This window comes from Gadus macrocephalus, chromosome 2, assembly GCF_031168955.1.
Source record: "Gadus macrocephalus chromosome 2, ASM3116895v1".
Classification (NCBI taxonomy): domain Eukaryota; kingdom Metazoa; phylum Chordata; class Actinopteri; order Gadiformes; family Gadidae; genus Gadus; species Gadus macrocephalus.
In genome coordinates this window covers 17,525,369-17,544,122 of record NC_082383.1, presented here as the reverse complement: position 1 = coordinate 17,544,122, position 18,754 = coordinate 17,525,369, and the positions used below count along the sequence as shown (strand labels likewise).

At 46.8% G+C, this 18,754-nt stretch overlaps 1 protein-coding gene across 3 annotated transcripts in view; it reads left to right on the top strand.

The window, feature by feature from the left end:
* The window catches only part of LOC132472817 (protein phosphatase 1 regulatory subunit 29), a 63,121-nt gene that overhangs the window by 21,764 nt on the left and 22,603 nt on the right, over positions 1-18,754 (top strand). Inside the window, exon 1 of one of the 3 annotated variants that reach the window (XM_060072614.1) lies at positions 16,941-17,101. The exons of the other annotated variants lie outside the window; for them this stretch is intronic. The gene's annotated coding sequence lies outside the window, so the exon portion shown is untranslated. Of the gene's footprint in view, positions 1-16,940; positions 17,102-18,754 lie in introns of those variants that run through there. 3 annotated transcript variants of the gene reach the window in all.

Here is an 18,754-nt window from a genome sequence, read left to right as displayed (position 1 = left end):
TTCATTAGTCAATCAGAAGCATGTAAATATCTTTCCGGTGGCGTAAGAGGACAAACAAGGTATCCTTCAACATCTACGCTTCCAGGCGATTGCAACGGTGCCACACATGAGCATATTCGAACATGTTTAATGGTAGTAATTAGCTGTCGAAATTGGAGGCCTTAATCAATACTGAGCAGCTATTGATTTGCATCCCGATAAAGATTTGTCACAAATGACATGTTATTTAGCATCTACACGTTGAGCTGAGTCCAATGACACCAAGAACGACACTCTAGCTAATGGTAACATGTATTTTACATGGTACACCTAGGTCTAGGACATGATCTCGGTGTAGCAAGAGGCCGAGCTTGATCTCATTGGACTCAGCTTAACGTGTAGATGCTAATTAACATGTAATTTGTCAAAAATCTCCATCGGGAAGCAAATCTATAGCTGGTCATTATTGATAAAGGCCTCCAAAATCGACAGCTAATTACTACCCCGAAACATATTCAAATATGATCATGTGTGGCACTGTTGCAATCGTCTCGAAACGTAGATGTCAAAGGACACCTTGTTTGCTCTGCTGCACCACCGGGAAGATATTTTCATACTTCTAATGGATTGATTCATATTTTAAGGTTCTCGGAGTGAGACTTTAAGTGGCTGCAGCAGAAGTGTTGAGACGAAAGATGATATCAAGAGATTCATAGAATATTCCCATTCACATTATGATTCTTCGTCGTAACATCCGACCAAACATCCTTTACATTCACAGAGCGAAGATTATGAAAGTCCAGGCTCAGCAAGTGCTCCATCTCGTTGCACCTGCACCCAGCGGCTCGCTTGCAAGATTTTGGCCTGAAGTTCTTCCCAGACCTATACCCTAACAGTCCAATATGCATATCTGAGAATCAGGCCTCTCTTCAATAATGACAAAATGTAATGAGAGAAATACAGATTCACTTTTTGTTATCTCATAAGCGGCGTGGTGCCGGCTCCTTTTGACCTTTTGACCCCAGACTTCAAAGACGTGGCCACAGGCCAGCGGTGTCTACACACATTAAGCCACAAATGTACACCTCCATCCCGCAAAAAATGGGGCCTAGAAACTAACCTCTGTCTTATGTACATTGACTGTACCGTTGGAGGTCACGCCCTTTTCCAGCCTTTTCGAGATAGCTAGGGATGCTAAAATGTTGACACACATTTCCCGGGGCCCGAGAACGACATATGCAAGATTTGTAGTTCTAGCCCATAGAGAAAAAAAGTTTTCCCAAATGGACTGTCATTTGGACAAAGCCCCTTCAGAGTGTTGCCTGCGAGACCTAATGGTTCAGAATGTGGTGGAAAAAAAGTTTTGAGATAGGAAGGTCCTACCGCCCTGAAATTTGAATACCATATCTAGGGCCTACTGGACCCCCCGCACCGAAACTTGGCCCGGTCGGACCCCGAGGGCAGGAAGGGGGGGCCTAGAATAAGGTATTAAAATTTCAGGGCGGTAGGACCTTCCTATCTCAAAAACTGTTTTCCACCACATTCTGAACCATTAGGTCTTGCAGGCTACACTTCTGAGGGCTTTGTCCAAATGACCACTCCTTTGGGAAAACTTTTTATCTCTAAGGGCTAGAACTCCAAATCTCGGATATGTCGTACACGGGGCCCCGGGAAATGTGTGTAAACATTTTAGCATCCTAGCTATCTTGAAAAGGTCGGCAAAGGGGCGTGACCTCCAACAGTACAGTAAATGTACATAAGACAGAGGTTAGTTTCTAGTCCCCATTTTTTGTGGGATGGAGGTGTACATTTGTGGCTAAAGGTGTGTAGACACAGCTGGCCTGTGGCCACGTTTTTGAAGTCGGGGGTCAAAGGTCAAAAGGAGCCGGCACCACGCCGCTTATGAGATAACAAAAAGTTAATGTGTATTTCTCTCATAACTTTTTGTCATTATTAAGAGAGGCCTGATTCTCAGATATGCATGTTGGATGGCTAGGGTGTTGGTCTGGGAAGAACTTCAGGCAAAATCTTGCAAGCGAGCCGCTGGGTGCAGGTGCAACGAGATGGAGCACTTGCTGAGCCTGGACTTTCATAATCTTCGCTCTGTGAATGTAAAGGATGTTTGGTCGGATGTTACGACGAAGAATCATAATGTGAATGGGAATATTCTATAAATCTCTTGATATCATCTTTCGTCTCAACACTTCTGCTGCAGCCACTTAAAGTCTCACTCCGAGAACCTAAAAATATGAATCAATCCATTAGAAGTATGAAAATATCTTCCCGGTGGTGCAACAGAGCAAACAAGGTGTCCTTTGACATCAACGTTTCGAGACGATTGCAACAGTGCCACACATGATCATATTTGAATATGTTTCGGGTAGTAATTAGCTGTCGATTTTGGAGGCCTTTATCAATAAGGACCAGCTATAGATTTGCTTCCCGATGGAGATTTTTGACAAATTACATGTTAATTAGCATCTACACGTTAAGCTGAGTCCAATGAGATCAAGCCTCGCCCTCTTGCTACACCGAGATCATGTCCTAGACCTAGGTGTACCATGTAAATACATGTTACCATTAGCTAGAGTGTCGGTTCTTGGTGTCATTGGACTCAGCTCAACGTGTAGATGCTAAATAACATGTCATTTGTGACAAATCTTTATCGGGAAGCAAATCAATAGCTGCTCAGTATTGATTAAGGCCTCCAATTTCGACAGCTAATTACTACCATTAAACATGTTCGAATATGCTCATGTGTGGCACCGTTGCAATCGCCTGGAAGCGTAGATGTTGAAGGACACCTTGTTCGTCCTCTTACGCCACCGGAAAGATATTTACATGCTTCTGATTGACTAATGAATTGATTCAGCTATTCCCCCAGAAGTCTGGGGTCAAAAGGTCAAAAGGAGACGGCACCACGCGGGGTGGATCCAGATCTCTGGGCAACAGCGCAGGGTTGCCAGGTCCTGCAAAAAACGTGCCCCCCACATACCGTTCAAAATCCACCCAAAATGTCCTAGAAGCATCCCAAAAAAAATGATATTATTGGCCATTTTGGCCAACGTTTGAAAGTAATAATATTTGAGGGAATATAATTTTGTTGTTGTTTTAGCAGCGAAATGCACCGTGTGCGTGTGTGCGTGTGTGTGTGTGTGTGTGTGTGTGTGTGTGTGTGTGTGTGTGTGTGTGTGTGTGTGTGTGTGTGTGTGTGTGGTGTGTGTGTCTGTGTCTGTGTCTGTGTGTCTGTGCGTGCGTGTGTGTGCTTGTGTGTGTGTGTGTGTGTGTCTGTGCATGTGCGTGCGTGTGTGTGTGTGTGTATAACACGCTATTTTATGTTGAAATGCGACGTAATCCAGTGTTCACGAAACGTACACTGTCAACGTAGGTATGATTTTGGCGACTGGGTGGCTCTCAGATATACGTGTTTCTAACAAGATGATATCATTAAAAGTTACATAAAGTAACAGTTTAATAACACAAACGCAGGAGCACGTGAGCTGCTAGTTTAGCGAAAGCAACCTGACGTCCGTTGAAACATAGCGAGCGAGCCGATCAACTCCTAATAACTATAAAACTAAAGATCAGACACAATCACTGACTGAAGATTATGCAATTAAAAAGTATATTTCTCGCTAGAAATGTTATTAGAAACACGTTTAACGGTGAATCGGTCCTAAAATATTGCATTTCCCATTCAGATAATAAAGATTAATAAAGATCATACACATTCAACTGACTGAAGATTATGTAAGGAAAATGTATATTTCTCGCTAGAAATGTCATTAGAAACGCGTTAATGGTGTATCTGTCCTAAAAATATTGCATTTCCCATTCAGATAATAAAGATTAATATAGCTACCGCGTGTTCCGGAGCCGCGGGGGATTCTGGGAATTGGGGTTCTCAGTTGACAAATGGGGCTTTTGTTAACTTGTTTTGTTGTTAGGATTAAGTGGGGTTAATGGGTTCGGGATGTTATGTGGTTGTGGTTGTTCTATTAACATTATTCGTGTGTTCATTATTGTCGACACCGTCACCGAGAGTGACTTGACCATCGTTTCGCGCAGCTGTTCCGTGTTGAAGTCTCGTTCAATAAAAACCAACTCTCGTTGTCGAGCGTTCAATAAAAACCAACTCTCGTTGTCGAGCGTGCCCCCCCCCCTACAACGTCCCCCCCCCCCCCCCCCCTTCAACTAACGTGTCCCCCCCCCCTACAATCGTGTGTCGTCGTCCCCCCTCAAAAAACGTGGTCCTCTCCCCCCCCCCCCCCCCCCCCTCCCCGGTCATCAACAGTCCTCCCCCCCCCCCCCCCCCACCCCCCTAAACAATCGTGTCCACAATTTGCCGCGAAAGCCGTGAAACCCAAACCCCGAAACCCGCCTCCACAGCGGCACACGTGGATATTGTAGGTATAACACGCTATTTTTTACGTTGAAATGCTACGTATCCAGTGTCATGGAAACGTACACCACTGACGTTTTTTCTTGGCGACTGGGTTGCAGCTTCTCAACCAGCGCCCTGCGTGTTTCATGGGTCACTTGGGTGACGACTTCTTCACTGAGAACACAATAGATGACAAACATTCTGTTTCGACATCTTGACATAAACAATCTTTTTGCCCAAATGTTTTGGTGAACAGGAGAAGAAGGGGGGATGGTTTGATCCCAGTTCCCAGACGGTATCGCACTTTCGGGATACAAGAGTCAGGGTAACGCTGAGCTAGCGACATGCAGTGGACATGTTCTTACTATTGTTCAATCAATAGCTGACCGTCTGACAGACCAGTGATTGGGCGGAGTGAGGATGTGAGGATTGAGGATGACTCGTCTCCCTGGGTGGCGGTCGTTTTGGAACGGACTTCTGTCCTTGATTACGTTTCTATATTTAAAAAGAACACAACGGAGCACAGATGGCCTGGAGCCAGGAGAACACGCCACAGACAATTAGCCTCACAATGCACAATGTATGGCTGTTGTTCTCCTGCCATAGATACGTTTCTGTTCCTGGCTGAATGCGTTCAAACACGGGGGATATGGAGGGCAGACACACACACACACACACACACACACACACACACACACACACACACACACACACACACACACACACACACACACACACACACACACACACACACACATACACACACACACACACACACACACACACACACACACACGCGCGCGCTGGTCTGAAACAGCAACCACACATATGTGTTTTATCAACTCTAAAACAATAAGGTAGAAGACGATCACACGTTCCGTCAACACCAGATTACATAACCCACACTACACACAGTCACTATTGTTTGTCTCTCCGTTAATTAGGATGCCCAGAGCCGTTGCCAGATAGAAGACAGCCAGTTGAGATTTGTTTGTTTTAAATATAGATAGAAAGATATAGACACATACGGAATTACAATCATGGCAAACAGATTCCCCGCTTACGGAGCTGTCAGACTGGAACGAGAGTTTGGGAGAGAGAGAGCTAGAGAGAGAGAGAGAGACTGAGAGAGACTGAGAGAGAAAAAAGAAGAACACAGTGAGTGAGAGAAAGCGAACAAGTATGATGGCTTCTAAGTGTCCATTAAAGTCAAAGCACTGTTGTGTCTTTGGTGTGCCAGCCAAACCAATAACGCATGATGTTGTCTCTGCTTCTTTATCGATCTGCCACAGTTACCCATTTCTGCTGCTTCATTTGGAGTCTCTCTCTCACTCTCTTTCTCTCTCGCTCCTCTCTCCCATTCCCTCTCTCCCCCACTAGCGCCATCTCTCTCTCGCCCTTTTCTCTCCCGTTCTCTCTGTGTGATGTTAGTCCCGCACCCTGCTGCTTCCCCCCCGTCGCTCTGTTTGACTTTGCGTTGCGTAGTGTGGCAGAGATCATAATCCCACACTTTCATTTTCTAAATAAGTAGTTTTCCACCACAAAACACATTTGTAACATCGGGAGGTGAACTTACCCAGTAGACACAACCCTGTGGAGATTAAACGCCAGCATGGAAACATAAACATGGCCAGCTTCATGGCAGAGGCTCCGAACACTCTCCCACCCCCAGCCCCTGTGGTGTACCCTGGCATTAGGACCCCATTCTCAGGCATTACGACCCACAGTGAGATGATCATCATTACTCTAGAGGTGAACTGTCCGTCAACACAAATTCAGGTTCCCTATGAGCCAGCTAGGAGACAGAAGGCGGGTCGTATATCAAAATAAATGCCTTGTTGTACGTTCAGTGTTCCTATGAGCCAGCTAGGAGACAGAAGGCGTGTCGGGTATCAAAGAAAAAGCCTTGTTATAGCATTGCAGCAACCCACTTGGTCACAGGCTGTGACCCACTTCGGTGACCCGACCCACAGTTTGAAAACCACTGGTTTCTAGGGCAACCTCCTGGCCCTGATTCGCTGCACAGCTGCACCCAGATTGTTCCGTGGATAGTTCTCTTGCACAGCGCTCAAAGTGTAAGTGAACCCCGTGTTTCAGCTTAAGCCTCCACTGTGACGTAAAGAAAAGCCTTTTGGGCTGAGAGTTTTAGGAAGGCCTAGGAGGGGTCATCCCCATGGTTACGACTCACGGCGACTTTGTGAAACTTTTATTTTTAGCGAGTACACGTCGTTGAGCGTGAGCGATGTTGAGATTGAATGCGCCTCGCACCGCGGTGCTGAACCATGCGGCTTAGCTGCTCAGACGGAACTCCGCCCACACACTGTAGCTCCGCCCACACACACTGTGGCCCCGCCTCCTCTTCGTCTGGACGTCACAGGAAGAACAGGACTCGAGTTCGGAGTCCTGTGTAGAAAATTCACAACCCTCTCGCTAAATACAGATTTTAGACGTCTTTTTTTACACCGCTTCAAAACGCAGCTACAAAATAGCAGAGTTGATGATCATAAGAAGAGTAGATAATGTTGGGTTGACTGGCACTTGAGACATTCAGGACGGAGGTTTGGTTCACTTGAAGAGCCGTTGAGGCTGTGTGGCCGATGGCTCTCAGAGTTTGACCCGATGTGAGCTCTCATCAGATTGAGGTTCATCTGGAAAACCAAGAGCTCTTTGGTAGAGGTGTGGAGATAAGGGTGAGAGAGAGTGAAAGAACACTGAAGTGGGGATGGATGGTTGGTGAGGGATGGACCAAGTAGAAGAATGAAGTTGGGGAGATTAAAGTGCAAGAGTGCAAATTAGCTAAGAGATCATTTCCTGGGATAGAGAGAGAGAGAGAGAGAGAGAGAGAGAGAGAGAGAGAGAGAGAGAGAGGGGGGGGAGAGAGAGAGAGAGAGAGAGAGAGAGAGAGAGAGAGAGAGAGAGAGAGAGAGAGAGAGAGCAGAAGAGCAACAGAGCAGATGATTGAAGTGTGTTTGTGCAGAGAAAGATAGGGAGAGAGAGAGGGAGCAAATGAGACGATCAATCAACTCAAACACACACACACACAAACACACACACACACACACACACACACACACACACACACACACACACACACACACACACACACACACACACACACACACACACACACACACACACACACAGATATGTGTAACCACCTGGTCATGAGTCCTCCAATAGGGACACACTGTGGGTTTATCTCCCTGCACATGTTGTCAACATGCACCACGACTCCAGATGAGGAAAACTTCACTTAAGAAGTTGACAATGTGGGGATACATGGTACTGCAGTAGTACTGTGATACATGGTACTGCAGTAGTACTGGGCTTTGAGTACAAGCGCTTTGAGTACGTGAAAAGCGCTATATAAATTGAATCTATTATTATTATTATTACTGTGGAACATGGTGCTGCAGTACTGGGGTACATGGTACTGTAGAACTACTGGGTTGTAGAATACCAGATATTGCTCCATTGATTCTTGGCTGTAAGAGTAACATTGGACAAAAGCGTTCATTCTCTTTAAATGAAAGCACCAGGAAAGTGGACGTATTTCCAGTATAAAGATTACAGTATTACAATTAAATCTGGGACCGGTTCCAGGCAGCGGGCCAGGAAGCTGTAAAACCTCAAACCTGAAGTCTCATTTAAAGCAACACTGCTCTCTGGGGATTCTCCATTTCCAGAACTGTGCATTTTAAATCAGAGGTATATTCACTCGATCAGAGGTTTCAAGTAACGAAGTACAAATACTTTGTTACCTTACTTAAGTAGAGATTTTGGGTATCTATACTTAACTGGAGTAACTATTTTTACGTTAAAAAAAACACAAACAAAAAAACCTATCCAGATAATTCGCGTCATCGGATAGAGTGAATTTGATGGGTTGGATGAGAATAGAAACACATACCATTCTGACACCCTATTGGTCAGAGGTGTCAAAAGTATTCACATTCATTGCTCAAGTAGAAGTATAGATACTAGCGTTTAAAAATACTTCTGTAGAAGTTGAAGTATCAACTCAAGCTTTTTAGTTAAGTAAAAGTATAAAAGTACTGCTTTTTTGCCAAGTATGCTCACACATACAAGGAATTTGGAATCAACAAATTCTGCATTTATCCCATCCGTGAATTAGTGACACACACACAGCACACCTCTATAGCACACTGCCCCACTTCCCCCCAAAAAAACATTTTTCTAAAGGCCATCTAATGACCATAATGTTAATGTTGAAAAAATTGGGATGCACCTGTTTCAGACACATTTATGCCCATTGAAATTTAACGCATATTAGTACAATGCAAATACATTAAAGAACCATATATGTGTACTACTGAGCATTAACATGTGTTTCATGGAGCGGAAGATATGATGACTAGTTCCCTGTAAGTATTGGAATGGTGCAAAAAGTCAAACTTCAGAGGCATGTTATCAAAAGCATTTATTGGGAATATAAATGTATGTATCCAAGCTTAGCTGCAGGAATTTAAGATGTAACGAGTAAGAACTGAGTTGTTTTTGCATCCAACCATTTAAAAAAATTCTTCCAGGTACGGCCAGGGATGTAGAAGGGTTGGCAGGTCTTCTTGGCTACCAACCTCCTCACTGGTGCTTGGTTGGGACATTTCGCTCATCTACGTCTGCTATTTCCTTATATGTGTGAGCATACTTGGCAAAAAAGCTGATTGTAATACTATAGGCCCCTGTGGCACGGCCTAAGCTTTTGTCCTTAAGGGCATTTTGTTCCCCTTGCTTTACTTTTATTTTAATACTTTAAGTAGTTTGGAAACCAGTACTTTTATACTTTTACTTGAGTAAAAAGCTTGAGTTGATACTTAAACTTCTACAGAAGTATTTTTAAACGCTAGTATCTATACTTCAATTTGAGTAATGAATGTGAATACTTTTGACACCTCTGCACTCAATGAACATGGGCGGATTCGAGAGAGAGAGAGAGAGAGAGAGAGAGAGAGAGAGAGAGAGAGAGAGAGAGAGAGAGAGAGAGAGAGAGAGAGAGAGCAAGAGAGAGCATCATATCTTACTGAAGCCAGGTCAAGAGGTTGCCATGGCGATGTATGATGCGTGCGTTCCACGAGCTGCTGATGTCCATTAGTGAAGGACATCCTGCTTTGTACCATGCGCAGCGCTGCTATAGGCTGAGTGGACCAACCACCCACAGCAGAGGTCCGGAGGTTAGGGAATCACTTCCATTGATCCATTGATTGTGTGAGGGTCATGAGGACCTCGACTAGAGACCACCCCCCCCCTCCTCCTCCAAGGTGGACGGAGGATGTGAGGGTCGCTGGCCCAGGAACACGTCTCCCCCCCCCCCCCACCCTCCAGGATGGTAAACGTGGCAGGGGGGTGCATGGTTTTGGGGAGATCAACACTGTGAGGTGATGAGTGTCTGGGCGCCAGACCCAGCAGCAGGGCCTCACACCTGAGGTGGGAACCGGCCTGCTGACCGGGAGAGAATGAATCGAGATCTCTGTCCTTCGTACCGTAGAAATGCAGATCTCCATTCCAGAGGAATAGATGGCTTTGAAAAATTCAGCAACCGTCAGATTAAGATACAATTAATCAAATACATAAAATATTTGTATGGTCCACAAAAATACAAGAACATACAACTTTTTTACGATGTACAGCAAGTAGGCAGCATGTTGTGATCTGAACCACTCAGCGCTCTACTGTAGTATTCGATAGTACTACAGTCTAAACATAAACCTGCGCTAGTCAGGGACTGAGGTGACACAAATCATTGTTCTCCTTGACATACATTAGTTCTGGGGCAGTCACAGTCAAAGCGGTTTTGAGGATAAAAATAAATTGGTAGCTTTATCTAATCTGATGAGACAAACTGATGTTTACTTCCTTCAGCCTTCTTAGTGTTTCACACGGATAGAAGAGGGGTTGACTGGAGACACCTGGTGTGGATACAGTAGCGATCTCCTTGGACCGTTGAGTTCTCCCCCTGCTCCAACTTCCTGGGGTCAGGGTGTCAGAAGGTGGTGTCATGCTGCTCAGACTTCCGCCTGCGACCGTGCGTTACCGGCTGAACCGTGTGATCCCTCGTCGTTGACTCTCCGTCCCCCGTCCCCCGTCCCCCGTCCCCCGTCACCCCTGCCCGGACCGATAAGCACCGCTGAGCCCACCCCATCGAGCTGTTGTGCCCTCCTGAGACGGAGGACACACTCGGAGCTCCAGTTTATTCACAGGGACAATGAATCTTAAACCGCCTGCACACCCAGCGCAATTAGGCTCTCTCAACTGCCATTGATCAAGTGTTGGGGCCATCGATGGACTGCTCCGAGGTTTGCGTCTGGACGTAAATCCTGCTCTCCCCCCTCCCCCCCACCACCTCCTTGGGGCATCCTTCTCATATCTTGGAAGGTAGAACAGATACACTAAATAGTGTATCTGTTCTATCTCTCTCTCTCTCTCTCTCTCTCTCTCTCTCTCTCTCTCTCTCCCTCTCTCTCTCGCTCTCTCTCTCTCTCTCTTTCTCTCCCTCTCTCTCTCTCTCTCTCTCCTTCCCCTCTCTCTCTCTATCGTTGATCACAAGCTGATCACTTCAGTACTTTTTAGCTACACGGTTGCTCTTTTCCCTCTGCCCTCCTTCTGTCCTTCTCTCTGTCTCCCTGCCTGTCTGTCTCCCTGCCTGTCTGTCTGTCTGTCTGTCTGTCTGTCTGTCTGTCTGTCTGTCTGTCTGTCTGTCTGTCTGTCTCCCTGCCTGTCTCCCTGCCTGTCTGTCTGTCTGTCTGTCTGTCTGTCTGTCTGTCTCCCTGCCTGTCTGTCTGTCTGTCTGTCTGTCTGTCTGTCTGTCTGTCTGTCTGTCTGTCTGTCTGTCTGTCTGTCTGTCTCTCTGTCTGTCTGCCTGCCTACCTGCCTGTCTGTCTGTCTGTCTCCTCACCCTCTCCCTATCGTCTGGGCTCCCTCCCATTGGAGCCGGCATGAGTTACGATGTTGACAGAGCCAGTGTCGGCCGCTTGGCTTCAGGTCTGACTGAATGAGTGGTCGGACTGCGTGCCAGGAAGCTGGTATCAGCTTCCTGTCTGGAGCTGCGGTCGCTGGTGAGCATGGGCAAAGACACGTCTCAAACAAGACATTGATGGTAGCCGGTAGCCTGTGATGATCCGCGGGTCCTCTTCTAGAGAGACTTCCTCTTCTAGAGAGACCTCCTCTTCTCGAGAGACTGCCTCTTCCAGAGAGACCTCCACTTCTAGAGGGTCTTCCTGTAGAGAGACCTCCTCTTCTAGAGAGACTTCCTCTCCTAGAGAGACCTCCACTTCTAGAGAGACCTCCTCTTCTAGAGAGACCTCATCATCTAGAGAGCCTTCCTGTGACTGTGAGTCCTAACCTCCCCCACAATTCAGTGTTTTGGCTCTCAGACCCGACTGCGCTCCACCATCTGTCGTTAGCACGTCCAGCTATTCCTCCACCCCCTCGTTTCAGCCTCAGCGTGTCACTTCCTGTGGCCAAACGGCGGCGGTTTGCCCCGGGGGCCAGGTGCGGTGTCCCTCTATACGGCGGCTCTGTGGAGCTTGTGGCGCCTACAGGTTTCTCCCTGGCTGCCCACGCTGAGATCCGCAGAGGGACCAGAGGAACGTGTCAGGACGGCCATGGTCCAGAGACCTTCTGCTCGCTGGAGTTGATGAGCATGTAGGGATTATGGGAGAAAATATTATGGAGAGAAAGAAAGCCGTGCTTAAAAAAATAATGAGGAGAACCAACATACTGAAATTACCCCCTTTGGAAGAAAGATTTGGAAACAATTTTCCAAGTGATTTTACAATCGCAACAAGGAGTTGTGAATCTAGATTCTGAAACGGTTTCTTTACCAGAAGGTCAGGAGCACAAACTGTTTCCAAAATTCTAACCATGTTTATTTTCCCTCATTCCCAGCACAGAGAGGCGCAGCAGAGAAATAGGGTGAGATCCTGGCAGAGACGGATATGTATTGATTCTTGGAGCTTTGAAGGACATTGAATGAAAGTTTAGGTTGAACTGTGTGGAATTCAACTTTTTCTTTTAACCGTATATCTCTGCCTCGCTCTCTATCTCTCTCTCTCTCTACCTCTCTCTCTCTCTCTCTTTCCCTCTCTCTCTCTCTCTCTCTCTCTCTCCTCCCTGAGACTAACAACCCTAGTACTGCCTGTCTATTGTCCATCTGTGATGAAAATAGATGGCAAGGGACGTTAACGCTTGTTACATTTTCAAGCTCTCTCCCTCTGTCTCTATCGCTCTCCATCTTTTTCTCTCTCTCCATCTCTACATCACTCTTTCCCCTCTCGCTCTTTCTCTCTCTCTCCCTCTCACTCTATTTCTCTCCCCCCTCTCCCTCTCTCTCCCTCTCTCTCTCCCCTCCCTCTCTCTATCTCCCTCTATTTCTCTCTTTCCCCCTTCGCTCTCTCTCTCTCTCTCTCTCTCCCTCTCTGTCTCTATGTCTCTCTCTCCCTCTCCCTCTATGTCTCTCCCTCTCCCTCTATGTCTCTCTCTCCCCCCCCCTCTCTCTCTCGCTCTCTCTCCCTCTCTGTCTCTATGTCTCTCCCCCCCCCTCTCTCTCTCCCTCTCCCTCTATGCCTGTCTCTCCTTCCCCCTGTCTTATAACCGGTGCCGGAAGCCAGTCAGCGGCCTAGTTTCCATAAACAAAGCAGGGGAGATACAGCTCAGTGGAATATGCATGAGGAGGCTTTAAAATGGTTAACATCTACGCCTCCTCACACACATGTGGTTGTGTGTCTGTTCCCATGAGGGCTCTGGTGTGATGCAAGACACCCCAACACCCGGCCCCCCTCCCCTCTCCTCTGCCAGTATTTGTGTGTATTTTCAAGCTCCTGTGATGTCAAAAATTGTCCATCTGTCGTGTGAAGACGGCTCGTTGTCAATCTAGCCTAGCATCAGACTTGACACGTGCACACACGCATGCGCACACACACAGAAGAAGTAACTACAGTGTAGGGCGAGGGAGGGGCTGAGGGGTGTGTGTCTACAACGCGTCGAGCTGAGCCATTCGTCACATGTCACAGTTGACTTTGATCAAAGCACAAGCTGCTCAATCACAACAAAGTACGCCATTCACTTTATGTCAGTCTGCGCGTGTGTGTGTGTGCGTGTGTGTGTGTGTGTGTGTGTCTGTAGTATATTGTTGATGACGTTTGTGGGTAGTGTGCGCAGAGACAATCCCTATTCATTAAAGGAGCTGTAGGTAAGATTTAGGAGCTCAAGTTTGATCTGTAAGTCTCACACCTTAATGTTTTCACTAATAATGATCCATTTCATTAAAGGGATACTTCACCGGTGGAGATATGAAGGTTATATGAATAATTCTATGTACTATAAATTTGCAAATCCTAGCCTAAGAAAAGGCAGAAGGTGTCTCCCTGGCTCAAAAGTAAGAAATCCTCAAACTACCACAGTGCATTGCGCTCGCTGCACCACCCTCCTGTTTTTTTTAGAGGGGATAGGACCCATTATATTAGCGCGAGTCGTAGTGTGAGCAAACTTTGTGTAAACATATCCCTGTGATACGTTGACTAGTTTAGACTTCTGCTCTCCTTTTTTCAAACACATCATTTGTATATTACTGTACAGCATAAAAACATCTGCTAATTACAGTAGCTCATCATATCAATTGTTTTACTCAACCTTTTTCTCCCAAGTTGAAATAAGTGTTTATCTTATACAGAAGGCCGACTTTAGTATAACTGCACTTCGGTTAGTAAACAAATCACAACAACCAACATGAATTAGAAGTTTTATTCTTAAAAAAATATGAACTATTCAGAAAAATATAACGTGTAGGGTGTGTTTTCTATGGTCAAAATAGTCACAGCTCATCTTGAGCATCTACTGTCTCCTGGTAGCCATGGTACTGCCCATCTTTGAGCTGGGTAATTAGCGCTGATGGCCTGGACAACACAGGAAGTCTAAGAAAGAAAGAGAACAACATTAGCAAAGCAAGATAAATTATGCCTTGAGTAGCCTATACAGCATTATACAGACTTCAAGCTAACGTAACGTAGCCTATGCTCTGCCAATAAGATCGTCTACTTTCGGATAACTACATTGTCACGTTCCCCGGGACACAAAACTATTGTAGCCAATGTGTGACTAAAAAAAACAAACATGGAAACACCAAAGAACTGGAAACACCAGGCTTTGGCTGGTGTTTCCGGTTCTGGAAACATGCATCCTATACCCAACTGTTCAGATGAGGAGTAAAACCTGGGTGAGAGGTTACACACATGGCCCCATCCTCACCAGATTCAGCCATTTATTCTAGAAGAAACTGGCATCGCCGAAAGGTGAACAGAGCAAACCGGCACGCTTCAGCCCCTCGTCCTCGGCAACAGGCAAGGCTTGTTCAGCTGCAGCCGCAGCTGAACAAGCCTTGCCTGTTGCCGAGGCCTGTTGCCTGTTGGCCTCCTTCTGTATTTGTGTCAATTCTTCCTGGCTGTATTCTTGCTCGTACGAATCGCCCTGAATGTCCGAATCCAACAATAGATTTTCAAAATCCACTTTGGCTGTTTCACATTGCAAATTTGTTCTCGAGCTAAGTGTTGAAGAAACATGGCGAACATTGTGTTCACATCTCGTACGCGAGCTCCCGCACCCCCTCATTCCTTATCAGTAGGCTCACAAATTTGTGGAACCAGTGGTTTGTAGGCAAGCAAAACCAGTGGTTTGCTTGCCCTTCTAGAAGGCAAGCAAAGTCATACTGAGATGACGTCACACGCGTCATTTCACATCATTTCAGGAGAAAGTTATATCAGGAAAGCGAGCCAAGGGAAGACTGGGTTAGACTGGGCCCCCCCTGGCCCGACACTCACGTCCTTCCTGTTTGTTTGTCTCTTTTAGGCAGAGCCCACACAAACACTCTGCTACTATACTGCAATATGCATGGATTTAAATACAGAGAGAGAGAGAGAGAGAGAGAGAGAGAGAGAGAGAGAGAGAGAGAGAGAGAGAGAGAGAGAGAGAGAGAGAGAGAGAGAGAGAGAAAGAGAGAGAGAGAGAGAGTGGGTGGGCAAGCCTCCGAAATGTCAGCATGTAGAGAAGAGACAAGATTACACAGAAAAGAGATGAGGGAGGGAGAGAGAGAGAGAGGGAGGGAGGGGAGGGAGGGAGGGAGGGAGGGAGGGAGGGAGGGGAGGGGAGGGAGGTGAGGGAGGGACAGAAAATAACAGAGAAAAAGAGAGTGATCGAGTGTTTGATGGAGAGAGTGGGTGTAGGAGAAACAGATGGTGAGGAAAAGACAGGAAAGTATGTTAGCTATAGAGACGGAGAAAGAGAGGTAAGGGGAGAAGAGGAAGGAGAGGAGAGGGTTGGATCAGGAGGAGGAACACAGTGAGTGTGGACATTAAGATGTAGTAATATGCGTAGATAGAGAGAGGGACAGGGGGAGGGAGGAGGTGTTGAGGGAGAAGAATGTGTGAGCGGGAGATAACAGGAGGATACACAGGGAGAGAAGAAAGCATTTACCGAAAGAGTGATAGGAGAGAGGAAAGGCAAGGACCTTCCAGCGGGAGGGAGGGGCGAGCGGAGGAACAGGAGGCGGCTCGGAGTTGACCGGATCACTGAGCCAGATGGTGTAGATGTTGGAAAAGAAACAACCTTCTGCATAAAACAACAGAGTATGTTGGTGTGGAAATCGACAAGGTTGCTGGTTCATATTCTGAGGCCTATAAACCCCATCACTGCCGGTGTGCCTCAGAGCAGTGCCTCCTTTGATACGATGCGTCAGCTACACTGCACTCATAAACATCCTGTCCTTCTGACCGTACGTGGTGTGGCTCCATAATGATTACACGACTGGAAACGGCGTCATGGTTTGAAGAGTACGAGTGTGGGGGAGGGGGGAAGGAGGAGAGCATAAGGACCTTAAGCGTCTCATGAAGTATCAACACATTATGTAAGCAGTCGTTTCAGTGTTATTGGAAACAGAAGCTCTGTTCTGTCCACGCGCTGTGCTTCATTATACAACCCTCGTAAGCATTACGCACAACAATATTACAATTTAACATCCAGACCAAGAGAAACTTAGAGGAGAGTTCCATGAATGTTTTAAGTACTGCCCTTGTTGATTGAATGATTACCCATTGTAACATTATGTTGAAAAGGAATACGGGATGAACCTGAGCAGAGAGGACCGGAGCTTTAAGGAGAAGCCAGGAGAAGCCCGGTGGCATCATGGGCCCGGTTGTTTGTCGCCTGGTTGTTGGTTTGTCGCCTGGTTGTTGGTTGGTTGCTGATGGTCGCTGTGGGCCTGGTTGTTGGTTGTTGGTTGGTTGCTGAGGGCCTAGTTGTTGGTTGGTTGCTGTGGGCGTGGTTGTTGGTTTTTGGTTGTTGCCTGGTGGCTGAACACCTCAGCAGATCAGAGCCAGAGAGTCAATTCTTCCCCCAGTAACCCCCTGAGAGAGGAGTGCAGGCGGTGGGCAGACTGGAGAGGGAGGAAAGTCAAGTGGAGAGTGGGGAAGCCTGGGGCTCAGTCTGTTATCACACCGGGCTGAACCAGTTCCCCCCCCCAAACCCCCCATACCCCCCACATCCCCCATACCCCCCATACCCCCCAGACCCCCAAGATCCACCAGATCCGCCAAACCCACCAGTCCTACTGTGTAGAACCTCCTCACACACATGTCGTTGTGTGTCTGTACCCATTAGGGCTCTGGTGTGATGCAAGACACCCCAACACCCCAACACCCGGATGCCCCACGAGTCAACACTTGTTTCCTGGTTTGTAAAAACAAAATATATATATATATTTCACGTAAATGGATGTTGCTGTCTGAATCAGATATAAATAAACTTATTTCTACTGTGGCTACATGGTGTTGACCCGTTTAAAGACAAATTTTTCTCTCAATTTACTGCCGGTGGTCTAGTTTGTGGTTGCCAATTACGAAAGAACGTCCCCGCCTCCAGCGAGATTATTTGTTGGAAGAACGAGAGACGCCGTCCCCCCGATTTGATCAAGTCTGCCTTTGGACTTTAGATATTAATCCAAACTCTGGGAAACTATGGTTCACCACTCAGATGGAGAGCAGAAAAACATTCTGCTGTGAACATCTTTCACAAGAAGAAAACCAGAAAGGGAAACAATATAGGGTGAATAGTTTTACATAAAATGTGTGTGCGTGTTTCGTGTGAATTTCTCTGGTACTCTCCCTCCCAGTATCTCTCCCTTTCCTTTGCAGTGTGTTCACACAAATTGGGCCTGGTTACATTTAATTCACAAACAGAACATCCACATATATATTAAAATATATGACCTTACATGTTCATATGGGGAGACAGGTCTGTGTGGAGGAGGTGATGAGGGCGGCCTGTGGCTCAGGAGCTAGAGCTGTTCTGCTGGGAACCGGAAGGATCTCCGGCTCGTGTCGAGGTGTCCCTGAGCGAGACGCCTCACCCTAACTGCTTCGACGAGCTAGCATGACTGCCACCGCTGTGAATGTGTGCATGAATGGGTGAATGTGAGGCAGTATTGTAAAGCGATTTGAGTGGCCACTGGTTAGATAAGCGCTGTATTATTGTACTCCATTTACATGTACCATGAGGACTCTCCATCACCCCCCCCCCCCCCCCTCCTACTCTGACGGGCCACCTTCCCCTCCTCCTCTCGGGTTCAGTGAGGGGCCGCAGTAACGCCGCTTCTCGAGGACACACCGCGGCCACTGGTACTATTCTACGGGGAGACGCGGGGGCGTGTGGATGAGAAGGATTACTGACTCATTATTATCTTGCTTATGCGGTCACTCATTAATTATGTCAACTATCCATATTAGATGGATTTACATTAAGCATTTACATCTCTACTATACATGTGCATGAACGCACACACAGACACACACAAGAACTGACACACAAGCACTGACACATATGCACTCATGGACAAAACAGAAAAAGAATACTATGCCTTAACATGATTTAGCATTTCTGCATTTTCCAAAGCTACGTCAAAAGTCCCAGAAGGTTTATTGGCCCTAGATTTATGACCACCCCCTGAGCCCCCCAAAGGTCAAGAAGAAAGCTCCTGAGATGGGAAGCAGTCTGGGATCCCTCATTTCAGGGATGGTCCGGAGAACCATAACTGAACTACAAAGTAGTAAAATAATGTAATGTGATGTCCATGGTGAGCTGGCTGGTGAGCTGGTTGGTGAGCTGGCTGGTGAAATGGTTGTTGAGCTGGCTGGTGAGCCGTTTGGTGAGCTGGTTGGTGAGCCGCCTGGTGAGCCGGCTGGTGAGCTGGCTGGCTCATGTAAATGGGGCTTGTAGAAGGTGTTCAGAACTATCCTGAATTTGTAATGTTGATAAATTTCTTGAAGATGCTTATTTTGGCACGACCATTAGACAGGCAGCACTCTCTCATGCTCCGATTCATACATT